The following is a 17,273-nucleotide window of genomic DNA, read 5'->3' on the forward strand; positions in this document are numbered from 1 at the left end:
TGTATCTAGAAAATGTACTACATTTTTAAATTAGTTCCAATAAATTACCTGCAGATTCTTTTCGATTTTCACATACACAATTATATATCTATGAGAATGGCATTTTTATTGTTTTCTTTTAAACCTCTTGTACTTTTTTTCTTTGTCTTGCTCTTCTGCACTATCTAGAACCTCCAGAATAGTGGTGAATGTAAAAATAGAAATCAGACATTTTGTGCTGCAATTACTCTGAGAGAGCAGCTTTCAATACTTCACTGTTATGTATGAATTTGTTGAAACTTTTATGTAGCTACCTTCTGGGCTTGCTATGAACTTTTGTCAAGAATAGATGCTGAGGAGGCCAGCCCTGTGGCAGAGTGGTTAAGTTCATGTGCTCTGCTTCGGTGGCCCATGATTCACTGGTCCAGATCCTGGGCGTGGACCTCTACACTGCTCATCAAGCCATGCTGTGGTGGCATCCCACACAGAAGAACTAGAACAACTTGCAACTAGGATATACAACTATGTACTGGGGCTTTAGGAGGAGAAAAAAATAAAGAATAGATGTTGAATTTTATCAAATGCTTTTCTTCAGCTATTCATATGATTATACAATGTTTTTTCTTCTATACATGTGGCAAATTAATTGATAGATTTTTTGTTATTAAATGAACCTTGAATTTTTGTAATGAAGCCAACTTGAATGTGGTTCATTATTCTTTCACTGTGTTGCTAGAATCCATTTGTTACTGTTTTGTTTGGGACTTTGCATGTATATTAATAAGTGAAACTGAACGGTAATATTCCTTTTTTATACCATCCTTGTCAGATTTTGGTATCCAGACTATGTTGACTTTAAAAAAACAAATTGGAAAGTGCTCCCTCTTTCTATTTTTTGGAATAGTTTGTGTAAGTTTGGCATTATTCCTTACCTAAATGCTCAGTAGAATTACTCATGGAAACCATTTTGAACTTGAGTTTTTTTATTTTGTGTTTTGCACTTATATGATTTCTTACTATTTACTCTTTTTTCCTTTCCTTACTTTATCTGATTTGTCTTTTTTATTCCATTATTTCCCTCTTGCGATTTTTTTAGTTCTACTGTGTATTTCTATTTTACTAATGGTTAGTTTTAAACATATAGCAAATGCACTTAAACCTATCCAAATACAGATTTTAAAAAGTTAGATCCTAATTATGCTTATATTCCCTCTAGAAGAATGCTTTCCCTCACTCTATCCCCCTTTTGTCTGTTAACATGATTGGAATTTTAGCTCTGAGTTGTTAAAATATTTATTTCACTATTCCTCTTCTATTTTAAGAAACGATTTATATTTAAAAAAGAGATTTACTGGATTCATTGAAAATCAGTATTTTTCTTACATACTTCATCTTTCCCAATCTGATCACTTTTTCTTGATTAAATTTTAACTTAGAAGGCATATTTCTTCAATTCCTTTGTAAGACATTTGTCGGTACAAACTTTTTGAATCCGTGCAGTCTTTGGAAAACCAAAGGAATCACAGTCCTTTTCCACTGATATTTTTAAAATATTTCCCAATATCTTCTAGATTCCAGTGTTGCAGATAAGAGCTCTAATGTCAAATTATTCTCTTTCTCCTTGTCAGTAACTTGTTCTCTCTTTTAACATTTGTAAAATGTGCTTTTTATTCCTGGAAATTAAAATTTCACCAGAAAATGTTTGTTTGCATTATTTTTATTAATCATGTATATAATTCTGTGACTTTTAATCCAAAAATGTTGATCTTTATTCAGCTCTGGGAAATGTAAAAGAAAATTTTTTATTATTGTTTCTCCATTCTTTCCTTTTTTTCCTCTGGGGCTGCCTGTCCTTGTCAATTATATATCCTTTGTCTATCCTCCATTTCTGTTTTATTTTTACTAATAATTTTAATTGATTTGTCTTTTTCCCTCTATATTCTGGAGTATATTTTTAAGTCTATCTTTTAGATCACTAATTCAGTTTTCAGTCCCTCCACATATTTTCACTCCTTCTATAGATTGTTTTAATTTCAGAAATGTTTTTAAAATTATTTTTATTCATTTTTGAGGGTTCTTTCTTATCATCAGCTTCCTCTTCCATAATTTCTTCCTGACTCTCATTGAAACTTTGTATCAAAGAGTTCTCATTCTTGTTTTCTCTTTTCTCCACTCTATTGAAACAGGCTTGACTTTATTTTTGATGTGCCTCCTTTTAGGCTTCTCATTCTCTCAAATTTCTGTATTTATTTCTTCTCCTTCTTCTTTTGTATTTTCGTTCTTATGAACACAGGCCTAGACCTGCCGGCACCGTCACTGCAAATTCCCTCCACACTATTAAGGCTGGGCTGTTGGGGACTTGAAAGCATTGGACCCTTTCCAAGTAGATCAACAGCAACAAGAAGACTGGCTAGGATTCCTGAATTAGGAAGGGGGAAGGCCATTGGGCTCGCGAGCTTGTCCAGGTTCATGGGAGGGAAAAGGGGACAGTGGAAAAGAGCAGTGCCCCTCGGGAGGCCTGGCCCATCTAGGATAGCTCATGCCAACAGGGCCAAGCTCCTGAGAGGGCTGTGAACACCACACTAACTGGAAGGCCAGCTGCTCCTGGGCTTTGCTTTCTCTCTGAGATGTAAGCCATCGCCCACTGCAGGCAGATCCCAGTGGTTGCCTGAATCATCTCCATGGAAACTGAGGCTTCAGTCAGGCAGGTGGGACCTCTTCCAGGCTTCCTTTCTTCCCTAGACTTTGGCCATGGGGTAAGCCATCTCAAAGGAGTACTGAGACAGGGGGCGAGTTCAAAATATATGGTTAGAGTATTTCATTTCCCTTCGATACTTTTAGAAAACACACACTACTATTTAAAATGTGGAAGGTATAAACAACTGTTATTTTTAAAAAGGGAACTCACAGGATCATGGAAGTCACCTCATGTGTGGAGTGGGAGATGCTGTGCAAGTTCATAGCTTGGAGCCAGCCAGGCCCGTGCTCCTCAGCAGTGAAGCAGGGGTGAGAGAACAGCCCTGGGCCTCTCCCCAGCAACCTAGTGAAAACCACATGTGAAGAAAATCACTGTGAGAATGCAAGCTGATGTTACTATTAATATCACCAAGAAATAGAGTTACAATGTTAAAAATAGGCTGCCTCATGTAGCAATAATACTCTCTGTCATTGGAAAAATTCATGAGGAAGTGGCACAACCCTCTCTCAGAGATGTTTGGGGAGATGTATGTGTTGGACTTTAGAATTGTTAATCTCCAAGTCCCTTTTCAATTTTCTAAAAGTCTGTGATTCATCCAGCACTTGGACGTGTCATAGGGCTGGGAACCAAAATTTCCCTGAAGTTAAACTCAACTCCATAAATTTGAAATCAAGTTGGAGCAAATACATGTTCTAAATTGGGGTAAAGTATGGTCTCAATAAATGGCTGATGCACACAGACTTCTCTTTCACTAATGACAGAAAAAAAAAATTACAATGGGAATTGTCTAGTAAAATTACTAGCTGTAGTCCATTGTCATCATCCTGGCAGGCTGAGGGAGAGATGAATCCCAGACTTAATTACCAAAATTGACAAATTCTCTCTCGAGCCCTAAGCTCCAAGGCCACCTGCTCCTGCTGCCTCCTAGGCCCAGACTTTCAAATCTCCAGTCAGTGCCTAGATGTGGTATAAAGGGATGAGGTCACAAGCTACGAGTTATCAAGAAAACACATCCGCCCATACTCAAATGAAACTGAGCGAGAACCGCATCTCTGTCAGTTATCACATCCAATACATTCTGAAAACTAATGAGTCTTGTTAGGCTTCCACTGGAAACTGACAGTAGTGCCCCATTCTCATGAAACCAAGTATCAGCATGCAAAATAAAAGAGAAAATCGAATCTGGCTCTGATTTGAATCTGGCCTTTCTTGATTCATTAATTCAACCAACACTTACCAAGAATCCTTTTTGTGCTGAGTCACTTGGCTTAGCACCATGGAGGGGATCCAGAAAAGAACTGGTGACATGTTCTGTCCCTAAGATAGCTATGGTAATAGGTGCTAACAAACTATGACAAAGTAGACAATGACCGGGATAAGCAGAAATAGTTGGCTCTGTTAAGTGGTGAGAGGGATGTGGGAAGGTTATTTCTTACCAAGAGAATCAAAGAACTTTTCCTGGTTAATCAATATTTGAGCTCAATCTTGAGGAATGGGAAGAATACTGATGTGCCAGGATGAAAGCAAGCCAAGGCCCAGAGGCAGGTAAGTGTGAGGAATATTCATGGGGCAGGAAGCTAATACATGGCATTTATCAAGTGCTTACTGTATGCCAGGTGCTGTATAAATCTCTGTAAACAAATTATTTCACTCAGTTGAGAAAACTGATGCACAGAGAAGTTGAGTAGCTTCTTCAAAGTCACACAGCTTAGAAGTGATAGAATTGGTATGTTTGGTGGTGGTTATAGGAGGATGTGTAAAAGCCACTGATACGAGATCAAGAGGATATTGGATGCCAAGCTTAGGAAACCAATTCCAGCTCTTGAGATAGTCTCTCTAGATTTGTTATTGAAAATATTCAATGTATTTGTTATTGACTAAATTTCCCACTCATCATAGTGGTTTGGGAAATCTTGAAAATTTAGACTTCTTTGACAGAGCGAAAATGGTCAACTGCTATTACTTTCGTCACAATGTGGTTCTTAGCTCTGAATTCAGCAGAACTCTGAGACGATCTTGGCAAAGCCTTACTATAAGTTGGAACCACTTTACTCTGGCAGAGGAGGAAGGAGTCTTGAGAAAGTCCCTTCAAGAGATTGGCAACTGAGTGGTATAGAATGGAGTGCCACCACTCACTCCAAACTGAATGAGAAAGTCCTATTCTGTGGAGAACAGATACAATAAACTGGAACAAGGATCAACAAACCCAGCAGACCAAATTCAGCTTGCCACCTGTTTTTGTAAATAACTTTTTATTGAGACAAAATCATGCTCATTCATTCACTTATTGCTACTTTCATGCAATAATAGCAGTGCTGAGTAGTGGCTGCAGAGACTGTGTGCTATGCAGACACTAAAATATCTGGCCCTTTACAGAAAAAGCTTGCCGACCTTTGAAATAGAAAAATCAGAGAATTCTAGCATATTCAGATTGGAAAGAAGAATGGAGATTATTTAATCCATTTCCTTTTCCCCTCTCCATCTCCGACACACAGATAAAGAGGCTGAGCCGCAGAGAAAGACAGAGATTTACCTAAAATCACAAAACTGATGAGGGACCATAATTGGGGTCACTAACCATTAGACTCGTGTTGCTTTTAACACATTGATCCTGAAAGACTAAAGGAACTTGTTTTCTAGACAGTTATTCAGTAAGGAATTCCTGAGATGCTGGGTGCTGAGATCCATGCTTTCTCGGGATTCTGTGGGAGATGAGACGAGGAGAAGGCTTGGTGTCTTCCCATCGTGTGGTCCACACTAGAAGTGGCCATAGACCTCACACAGCGGAGTTGTACCTGAACACCCTCTAAGGTCGGCATATGAGGGAAAATCAAACAGCACCAAAATTTCCCTTTAAACTCCCTCAGGAAGGCCCACAATGCAAACTGGCTTATTGTCTCTCATTCAGTCCACCAGCTGACCCTTCAAGGCTAAAACTGATTTGTGCCTTTTGGTGATGCGTCAGAAGAAGTAGCTGACTTGTGTTCCGCAGCCATGTAATTCCAGATGCGTTAAACTCCAAGCAGCACACAGAATAAGACATAGTGAGGAGACGGCAGGCTCTCCCCTCCCATCGCACAATCAGCAGGCCTGGGCCCTCTGCTTATGGAGTGGAGACCAGGTGGCACCCCACATCATTCAAATCTCTTTCCTGCCCTCCTTCCCCCCTCAAGCTTGTATAGTTGAGTAAGTGTAAGCTGTGCCTCCACCAGGTATTTGAAGCAATTTGAGGCAGTGTGTGGTGAAGTTCTCTGTGTCTAGGAGAGACAGTGTTGGGAGCGTGTGTGGAGTGTTTGTGTGTGTGCATGTAGGGGATTTGGGCACAAATGTTCAGAGAAGTGAGAGATTTTCCCAAACAGGAAAGTCTTCTTGGAAATGGTGAAACTTGATGTAAAAGTTTGGTATCAGAGATTTAGAGGATCTTGAAATTAGAATGTCATTTGAGGGTCAAAGACTCCCAGGCCATGCCCAGTGCAGGAACTGCACCTGCAGCATCTTGAACAGACAGCCTCTGCCTGAATCTTCAGGTGGCACACTCATTATTTCCTGGGGAACCCACCGAGTGCTCAAACAACTTCAACTGTCAAATAATTATTCTGTATATTAAAATGAACTTAGTAGCTTCTAGTCCTGCTTCCCAAAGCCACACAGAATAAAAGTCTTCTCCTTTTCCTCATGATGGTTCTTAGGTTGCTTGCAAGTCAATCAGATCCCCTTCCTGCCCCATCTTCTGTCCTCCTGGTCACGGAGCGGCATGGATGGATGGTGTGCATATGTGCAAGTGTGTGTGTGTGTGTGCATGTACGTGTGTGCTGGGATGTGTAAGGGAGGGAGAGGAGGACAGAACTCCAGCAGTTCTGAATCAGTAAGTTATAAAAACCAGGTGAAAGAGGGCGTGGAAGAGTAAACAGGCCATACGGCACAGGGCATTATATGCCAAACTGAGGCGATTGGGGTTTAAGGAGGAGAGTAACACAGCCTGAGTGGTAGTTTAGGAAGATTCTCCTGCCTATATAGAGAGGAAACATTTTCGAGAAGGCACATTAAGAAAATACTGTAGGAGTCCAAATGAGAGACGAAGAGGCCTGAGCAAATTATAGGGCACAAAGATGAGGAGACAAAGACACTTTCGAGAAAAGTTCAGGAGAGAACTGAAGACTTGGTGACTGATTTAGACTTTGAGGTGGAGAGAGGGACCAGGGATGATGCCAAGGGGTGACGGGACAGTCAACAGATGGAACATCTCCAAAAGGCTACCACGATCAGAAATTTTCATTCCATGGCCTTGGAGCACACGCTCCCCCCGCCCCAAGGAGTCTCTGCAAAGAGAGAAATGATACATTAACTGCAAGAGCTGGCAAGAAGCGAGGAACAGGAAACACTAATTACAGGCCAAGATAATTAACCAGCAGGTCTGGGATCAGCTGCATGTAACCTCAGCTCATCTGCTCCTGCAAATGGCCAAGGGAGGATGCGAGGGGAAGAGTGTGGGCAGGACATTTTGCAAATGCTAAGGGAACAGCTGAGCTCAGACCTTGGTGACACTTGAGTTTGATGTGCTTGGCACTTTGGCTCCGGTTTCTGGAGCCCTTGGGGTGCCAAATGCACTGCAGCCAGCCGGCCAGTTGTCCAAACGTCACTTATGCCTCAAGGCCACTAATTACTGGGCTCCCCTTTAGCCTTATTGCTACACTCCATTAGGGGCTTGTTGGTGACATGCACAGGAAATGGATTGAAGGCCATTAGACCATCCAGGTTGAGAAAGGTCAGGTCTGGCCTCTTGGGAGAAAAGGCTGAACTCTAGTTTTATAGTCTGGTGTTTGAAGCAGAAGAAAGATCTCAGGACTGAGAAAGAGAAATATGGTTTTGTCCCAGGCCAGCCATATGGCCTTGAGTGAGCAAATTGTTTCACTTCACACAGCCTCTGTTTGCTTATCTGTTGCTGGGTCATAAATAATCCCTGAATGTGAAGATTAGATGATGTCAGAGGCATGAGAAGAAGCATCTAAGGAGCTATTGTTACTGCTGTGGATGTTAATTGCTAACCTGAACATTTAGGTACATTGGACTGGGAATGGAGAAACAGAGTTTTCATCCTATTTCTGCTAGTATATTGTATGACATGGGGCGAGTCACTTCTTCTCTCTAGGCCTCCATTTCTTCATCTGAAAACTGAAGGAATTGATCTAGATCAGTGATTCTTAACCAGAAATGTACACTAGAATTGCCTGTGGAGCTTCTTAAAAATGCAGGCACTCACATTTTACCCCAGATATATTGAAGTCAATTCTCAGGGGATATTAGAATCTCATGCTCACTGAGAAGCATTGGAATGGACAGTCAGGCCCTGCCTCCCACTTCTGCTCCCCCGACACCTGGAACTAGGTGATCCCCACCCGCAGGTTAAGCCTGCCCGCAGCCTCCAGCATGGATCCTGTCCTCAGGCCAATGCTATGGACCTCAGCATCAAATCCTCCTCTTGCTAAACTGGCTCTGACCTCCTGTTTCAGTTGTGCCTTGAGCCCTGGCCAGCTGTCAAGATGTGGTCTCACCTTCTTCCCTGGGGGAGCTACATTGCTGGGCTCATCCTCATTAGCAGGGTAATGTCTTGCTTTTCCCAGAGTCTGGGGTCCCATTCCCAAACGCCAGGGTAATGGGAGGAGACCTGCTATTGGCCGAACAATTGCTTACTCTGGACCACCTGCTAGAATCATCCCAAATGTCCCCTGCTCTTGGACCCCTCCTTTTGTCATGCCACACATCTCTGTCTGCCTCACAGAGAACCCCCCACCCAACCAAGATTCATGTTGGACACTGTGATGTGGCTTCCCAGGACTACATGTGGCCTGTTGCCCAACCAAGCAGGTAACATTTTCTGCCTGCAATCTGCCTTAGGCCTATGGCTTCACTCCTGCCCCATGCCAATCTGATTCCTACTGGGTCCGACTGCAGCCAAGATCATTTTGACCAGTTCTGCTCTACCATGCGATTTCAGTGGTTTCTAATACTACTTCTAGCTGAAAAGTCAGAACCAAAGTGGTTGCTTCGGACCTTAGGAAAAGCACTGGGCCTCTCTGGGCTCATCTGTAAATCAGGAGCACCAATATCTGCCTTATAGCAGTATTATCCCTGACTTGAATGCTCCTCCTTATCTATTAACTGAACTAAGTCTTACTTGTCCTCAGGCCTTAGACCTGAGACATTGCTTCATAAAACAGGTTTCCCTTACCAACATTCCTTCACCACTGTTATGTGTCCCAATAGCAACATGTACTTTTCCTTTGCAACTCTTTAAACTCATGAAATTAATTGTTAATTATCAGCTTAAAGTATCTTTCCGCTACTAAATCATAAAGTCCATGAGGGCAGAAACTACCTTGCTCACCAACATTGAGTTGCCCATGCCTGACACATAGTAGACATGAGACATGGCTCTGATGACTGACAGGTGAGATGTTGGATGCATCTGGCAACATAGCACGTGCTCAGCAAGAAATATTGCTTCCTCTCTGCTCCTAGAAAACACGACTAAGCTAATCCCAGGGTGTGAGCCAGCAGCACAGGGGAGCACCAGGGCAGAGCTGAGCTTATTCCTGAGGTCTATGCTGGCCTTCCTTCTGGGCCTTCCTTCTGTGGCAACCCACAACCCTGGCAGGAGCCACAAGCAACTAGAAGTCTAGTGAGAATGATGTCCACATTAGCAGTTATCACCCCTGAAATTCTCAACGTTAAAAGAATCCCATCTGAGGATATTTTTTAAAATACCAGTGCCTGTGCCCAATCCATAGAAACTTTGTTTTAATTCATCTGGAATGTGGCCTGGGCTTTGGTATTGGTCAATAGTTTTCCCAGGTGATTCAAATATGTGGCCATGGATGAGACAGTTTATCTGGTCCAAGGACCATTGTTCAGATATGAAGGTGAAGCACAGGAAGGAAAGGCATTAACCCAAGGATTCACAGTAGTTATGGCAGAGCTGGAGCTAGAACTTAGAAGAGCTCACTTTCCCCCCACAGCTCCTCCCACTGCAGCAAGTAACAAATTGCAATCCCTTTATTAATCGCAGAGGCGGCTTTCCTGGCATCAGACAAGGCTGGGGGCAGAGAGCTTGTTTTTTCCACCCTGGAAAATCTGTTATTAAAAGCCTGTTTATGCAAGAAGGATATAATTAAAAGTGAATGAGTGTAATCCCTTTATCGCAATGAATATTAATTAAAGGTAAACACAGCATCAATATTCATTTAGAGGAAGATGGAGCCTGAACTGCAGATTGCTCATACCAGGGTTGTCAATCACATCAGAAAGTAGCAAGATAGTAGGACCCCAATAGCCAGTGTTTCTCTATTTTCCTCTAATCCTCTTGGATTTAGAAGTTAGCCAAAATGCAAATCTACTGTCAGCATGGGCTCCATGACCTTGCACATCTGTGTGGGCACAGGTCTGCCTTGCTCAGGACACAGCCCTCAGCAAGTTTTAAGCTGTAAAGACTCTTCCTTATGTGGGGTTGGCATGCTGGAAGGACAACTGTTCTCTTCAGCCATCCTGGAGAGAGAGGGGCCAAACAGACTCATGGGCAGCCACGTCGTTGTGGACTGTGAGCACTGGGAGAATAGCAGAAGCACTTAATTTCCCAAGGAAGAATCCCCATGGCGGTGGCAGGTCCCCAGTTGTGACAAATCAGACTCAGCTGGGGAGGCTATTGAAAACGGGGATTGCCAGGCCTCACCCTGGTCCTACCAAATCAAAACCTTTTTGGACTGAAGACTGGGAACAAGCATTTTAACGAACTCTCATGTAAATTCTACTTTGTAGCCAAGCTCAAGATCTTGGTTTTACCAGGTCAGTTAGGGTCTTAAATCATTTCATTCATCGATTCATTCATTCACCTGATAAATATTTACAAATCATTAGGCACTGTGCTGGTCATAGGTGAAGACATAGACCAGTACTCTGTTTTCTAGTTCCTTCTGGTCTAGCAAAAAAAAAATAACACATAAGAAATATAGTACCCAGTGACGACTGCCATCACAAAGGGAGGAAAACAATAGCATAGGAGAAAAGAGACAGGTAAACTCAACTCCGAATGGGGAGACAGGAAGATTTCACAGAGAAGATCAATGGAGAACCCGTGTGAGTCGCATGTTCTCCCAGGAGTGAAGGTACGGTGCCTTGGAGACACAGTTGGAGAATGGATTTAACTGGAAGGAGGAGAGAGAGGTTTTTCATAAGGCTGATGAAAACTAGATTGTGAAGAGTGTGAATACCACACAAAGGCATTTGGATTTCATCGTGTCAAAGAGAAAAAGAGACTCAGGAGGCTAACATAGACATTGGAGGGTTATGGTGGGAATGCATTCAGAGACTGCAAATTTAAATGCCTCTTCATCATATCAGACTTAGGATCAGACAAGCGTTTGGAGGATTTTAAAAAGAAATGACAAATAGGAGATTAACATCTATTTAGGAGCCAACACAGTAAGTGTTTGCCAGGAGTTGAGAGAAAGAAGTGACATCTTCCTACAGAAGCTGGAAGTGTCCTGAATAGGTGAGGAGGAGAAGAGAAGGTATTTTAACATTCTATTTGGCAAGGCTTGGCACTGGGACCAGAGCAGTGCTGAGCAAGGGCACTAACCACTATCGTAGGCCAAGAAGGTCTTGATAGGCTTTTTAAGCTATGGCCATGGCAGCCAGCTAACAAGTTCTTAATGAGAAGCTGGCCATGTTTGGCTACAACAGCACAAACAGAGCAACAGCAAGGGGGCCAGCTCTGACAACCAGGAAGGGGTGAGCTCTGTACTCATACAGGTCCCATGTGGGACATTTTAGAAGGGAGTAAACACATTCTCTTCTTTCTGAGACTGATTTTATAGAATCAGAGTTCCTCGGCTTTGGCAGGGCCCATAGAACTCTACCTTACTGACTCTTGCAGCTCAGAGATGAACAAAATGAATGTCTAAGGGTGCAAGGACCCTCCCACGGTCACTCTGTCATCTAATCCCACCTGAAGTGTGACCTTCTTCCTTGAAGTACCTGTCCTCTATGCCCCTGGTTAGCAAACTCAGCTGCACATCAGAGTCACCTGGGGAGTTTTAAAAACTATTGATGCCTGGGTGCCACCCTCAGAGATGCTGACTTAATTAATGTGGAGCGGGGCCTGGGTATTGAGAGTTATAAACACTGCCAAGGTGATTGCAGTGTGCAGCAAAGCTTGAGAGCCACAGCTCCGTTCTTACTCTTAGTTACACAGTCAACTAACAAGCGTTATGAGGAAATTAAGCAGTGATTCCATAACTGAGGGGTTAGCTATGAGTGCTATTCCCATTTTGTCAGAGGATTCTTTTTTTCTCCTTTTATACATATCTTGCTGATATTCCTTTCAAAGTCTGAAAGCAATTCACACTTATTGCTGCAGTCCAAACAATGCAATAAATGTATTTTTCTATAATCTAAAATTAAACTATATCTGTGTTCTCCCCTATTGATAGCAACAAAAATGTTAAACTCCTCTTCCCCCACGTTATACATAGGGTTCATTTTGGATTTGGGATCTAGAATAATATTGATTTATTTTTTATAGTGAACAATTATTAAGATTTAATTTAAAATTTCCTTTGCTTCTTTACTCAAGGGTGTTTCTCTTTCTAATGATTTTCTCATGTATTCCTTTTTTATTTTGCTAGACTAGAGCATTCAGAAATCCCTATAGGGAGAGTTGTTGTACAGACTTTGTACGTCTAAAATGCTTTTATTTTGACCTTACGTTCTAATGACCATTTGAGTCATTATACAATTCTAGGCTCAAAATCATTTCCTCTCCTAACATTGAAGATAATGTTCCATTATCGTTTGTAGCCATTATTGACAATCAGAAGCCTATTGTTTATCTGATTCTTTCTTCTTTGTTGATAGTGTTTGTTTTCTTCCTGAAAACTTTTGGATTGTTTTTTCTCTTTATTTTCCAAAATTTTGCTAGGATGTGTCTAGGGTTGATTTTTTTTTTCATTTATTCTGCTTAGAGGTCTGGTGTACCCTTTCAAACTAAAAACACATCTTTCTCCAGCACTGGGATATTTTCTTCTAGTATATCTTGGATTTTCTTTCATTTGTCTTGTCCATTCTCTCCATCTTGAACTCTTATTTTATAGATACTGGACTTTTGACTCTGTCCTCAAGTCTCTCAACTTTCTCTACATGTTTTACGTCCTGGTCCTTCTGTTCTAAGAAGTGGCAGAATTGCTCACCACCATCTTACAACACACTCATTTTGTCTTCAGTTATGTTCAGTGTGCTCTGCACACCAATTATTGACATTTTCTTTTCAGTAAGCATCTTTTAAAATAGTTCTAAGATCTCTAAAATCTCTAATTTTCATAACGTCTTGTTCTTATTTCATAAATGTAAGTATTAACTACATTTTCCTGTTTTAATTGATTCTATTTTCTCTTTCTTAGGATACTAATTTTTCTGTTTGTTGAGTTTGGTTTCTTTTTTACACAATGCTTTCCTTAAATCTTAAGCCACTCTTGGCAACATTTTCAACTTTGTGTTAGAGATTGCTTTTAATGCCATCTGAGAGTTCTTTTTATTTGCCAAAATCTGACTCTAGTCCTACGATGGAGGGATGGGATGTGTTCTAGATGATGAGTTGTACCTGTGTCCAGTCTTCTGGATGTGGGGGCTCCCAGTTATGCCTGGATGTCACAGATACTGCCCTCTCTCTGCAGCCCCAGTCCTCAGAGGCACCATCCTGTTCTAAGGAGACTCACCCATGCAGGTCGCCATCTGGCTTAGTGAAGGGAGGATGTGAAGACTGTAGCACTAGCAGTGGGTCTTGAGACCGTCCAGATCTAGGGAAGTCTACTGCTGATGCTCACATGAAGAGGAGCTGTGCCTCTCTTTGAATTTTATTAGCACTGGGCTCAAATGGGATATATATAGAACCAGCCAGAACTTGACTCAAAGTCAAGGGGACCTTAAGCACTTCACTATATTGCCCCTCCTTATCCTACAGATATATCTATATCTATGCTATCTCTCTATATATTTCTATATATCTATATATAGATGTATACTATAAGTCCATATATTTATATATACTAGATATCTCTCTCTATATATATCCTTATATCTATATATACTGATATATACTGTATAGAGATCTATATAGCTCTATAGGAATATATATAAATAAGAATGTATAGTGTTTTCCACCAGACCTGGCACTCAATAAACGAGAACTACTATGAAAAAGCATTGTTAACTGAATGTGTTACTCTCAGCAAAAGTCATATACTCTATGATTATTTTCTCTGTCTCTACTCTCTCTTTCTTTAAAATCAGACTTTGAGCTGAAATGAGTCTCAGAAGCCATTTATTTTAATCCCTTCATTTTCACTTTTTAAAGGTTAATTAATTCATTAGCATTTTAAGGTTAATTAAAACATTCTCATTGTAGAAAATATGGAAATTACAGAAAAGGTAAAATAATATAAAGAAACTTCATCCATAAGCTCATCACAATTAGCAGTATCAGCTCCATAATTTATAAACTGTGACCCAGGCAGGAGAAATGGTTGGCCCACAATCTATCAGTGAGCAAGTCATTGGTTGATCTCCTCCACACCAGTCCTCTGTGCTTCTCTCTGAAGCAGGAAGACTTTGTTTTTCCTATTGGTTAGAGGAACACAAGATTGACTACCAGCCTGGATAGAATTATCATCTCAAACCAAAAGCCCAGATAAACTCTCAATTCTGCCTACTCATGCCTTCTTTTCTGCCTGTAATCAGGTTGGTCACAGCTATGTTTGTCTCTTGAATTCTATAGCCCCTCAGAGTTGAAGAAATCATTCTGCTCTTCACTTGTCTTAAAGTATTAGTGTGACACATGTTTTCTCATTACAGGCGTGGAGGCCATGCTAAGATCAGTCTTGTGGAGAGGAAAGGAGAGAACTGTGGGGGCTGTGCAATTAGTCCCCAGAACTGCCTGGAAAACATCTCTAAGAAGCGGAAATATACCTCCAACTTGACGTCCTTCTTCTGCCCAGGCATTTGCTCAGTCCCAGCTCTATGCTCTTAGTCTTAGTATATACCTCCCTATAGAATTTATAGGGTTTTTGTTTACAGATCTGCCTTACCTGATGGACTATGAATTTCCTACAGGCAAGGAGCCAACACCTAGCACAGTTTCAGGCACATAGCAGAGGCTTAATAAAAGTTTGATGAATGAATGAATGTTTGAATAAATAAATTTTACTAAGGAGTTTTACCAAATATTTCAGAAGCATCTTTGTTGATATAGAAAGACAGCCCCAAGAACAAATAAGGTAACTTCATCTACCATACTAAACATGATGTAAACAACAGTGTACTTCACAACTAAATCATTTTAACCAGCCTTTCTTCTATTAACATAGACATTTACTCCATGACTTACTCCAGAGTTAAGAGTGGAAGACATGTGGGTGGTCATTTCCTTTAACACCACGATTATTGCTTGAGTTTATTCTACAGAATCCCAGGAGGGTGCTAATCTACATTCCCGAACGTCCCCCATGTCAGGGATACACCTGCTGTCCAATTCACTCTATTCCAAATTCAGGAAAATTCACTATGTTTAAAGACCATAACTTAGGAGATACAGAGAGAATTGGATTTAACATTAAAAGTTTAGATTTGAAGCGCAGGTCTGCCATTAACCAGTTGTCGGGTTCATCTCTTTAGTATTCTAAGCCTTATTTTCCTATCTTGAAAATAGGAATAGGCGGAGGAAGTCACTGGAATTGTGGAATGTTGTGTTACAGGGGACAGGAATGCCTTGGTTATGGGTGTGAGGCTAGTCAGTGGAGAGACCAGTCTCGTAACTCTAATCTGATGCCTCGTCCTTCCTGCCTCTTTCCTCCCATCTTTCCGGTCCTGTCTCTAAGAACACAGGTTCTGAGCCACCCTGCCTGGGTTTGGATTTGGTTCTGCCATTGATTGACCCCCACAAGTACTTCACTTCTTTGCCCATCACTTTCCTCATCTGCAAATCAGAGTAATCATAGTATCTCCACATAGGGTCCTCTCTTCCTCCTATTCAATTTTATTTCCACAGTCTATCGTCATAATGTCCTTGTATTTACTCTCAGTTCGCTTACCCCCCTTCTCTTCTGTGTGGTGTACTCACTTTGCAAAACCACAACCCTAGTGTATCACAACTCCTCCCACACTCTCTGCCTGTCCCCATGCAGCTGAGTGGAGCTTGAGAAAAATTCACAACCACACGGACTACCCTGCTTTAGATACAGAACCAAGGACCACAGGTGTGCCCTTAAGGCTAAGCAACTGCCATATTATATTTCCTTAGACCACTCTCTCTCCCACCCTGCTAAAAACAACTTCACAACTCCCCTCCCCTCAGTCCACCTTCGCCCCCACTCTCAGCTAATAACCATGCTTTCCACATGTCTGAGAAAACTGAAGCAATCAGAAGAGCATTTCCAAGGTCTTCTGCAAATATATATATAAACCTGCCAGCATTTTCAAACAAGTCCTCTCCCTTTTCTCCTGTTACTAAAGAAAAATTGTTCATCTCCTATCTAAAGCTGCTACAGGTTGGATTGTGCCCTCTAAAAATTCATATGCTGAAATCTTAACCCCTGGCGCCTCAGAATGTGACCTGATTTAGAAATAGGGTTATTGCAGATGTAATTAGTTAAGATGAGGTCATTCTGGTATAGGGTGGGCCCCTAATTCAGTACGACGGGTGTCCTTCCACAAAGGGAAATTTGTTCACAGACATGCACACAGGAAGAATGCCATGTGAACAAGAAGGCAAGACCAGGGTGATGTGCCTACGAGCCAAGAAATGGCAGAGTTCCAACAAACCACCAGAAGCTAGGGGAGAGGTCAGGGACAGATTCTCCTTCCCAGCCCTCAGAAGGAGCCAACCCTGCCAACACCTTGACCTTGGACTTCTAGTCTCTGGGACTGTAAGGCAATGCATTTCTGTTGCTTAAGCCACACAGTTTGTGGTACTTTGTTATGACAGCCTCAGGAAACTGTGACAGTAGCCAAGCCCTCGGTCACCTGCAGTGACTAGATTCTGCCCCGTTTAGGCTACCCAGCAGTACTCCCCTTCTCTCTTGGAGCATTTGTTTTCCCTTTTCTACTGTATCATTCTCATTAGCATCCACACAAGCTGTTATTTGTCCAGTCTCAAAAACAAAATATTTTTTAACTTCCCCTGACCCTGCTTCCTCTACCTTCTGCCACCTCTCTTCTCCGCAACACTTTACAGGAAAATATTTATGTTGATGTACTTACTGTCTCCAATTCCTCTCCTCCTATTTTTTCTTAAACACTCCATAGTAGGCTTTCATGCGCATTACTCCACACATAGCATTTTTGTCAAGGTTACCAACAACTTCCCCATTGCTAAACCCGATGGCCATTTCTCACTTTTGTTCCTATCTGAGCCACCAGTGACATTTGACACAGCAGATCATTGCTGCCTCCTTGAGGCACTTCCTTCCCTTGGCTTCTAGGATAGCACAGTCTTGGCTTAGTCCTTCTTCTCTGACTATTACTTCTCATTCTCCTTGGGTGGTTCCTCATC

This window comes from Equus asinus, chromosome 5, assembly GCF_041296235.1.
Source record: "Equus asinus isolate D_3611 breed Donkey chromosome 5, EquAss-T2T_v2, whole genome shotgun sequence".
NCBI classification, from domain to species: Eukaryota; Metazoa; Chordata; class Mammalia; order Perissodactyla; family Equidae; genus Equus; species Equus asinus.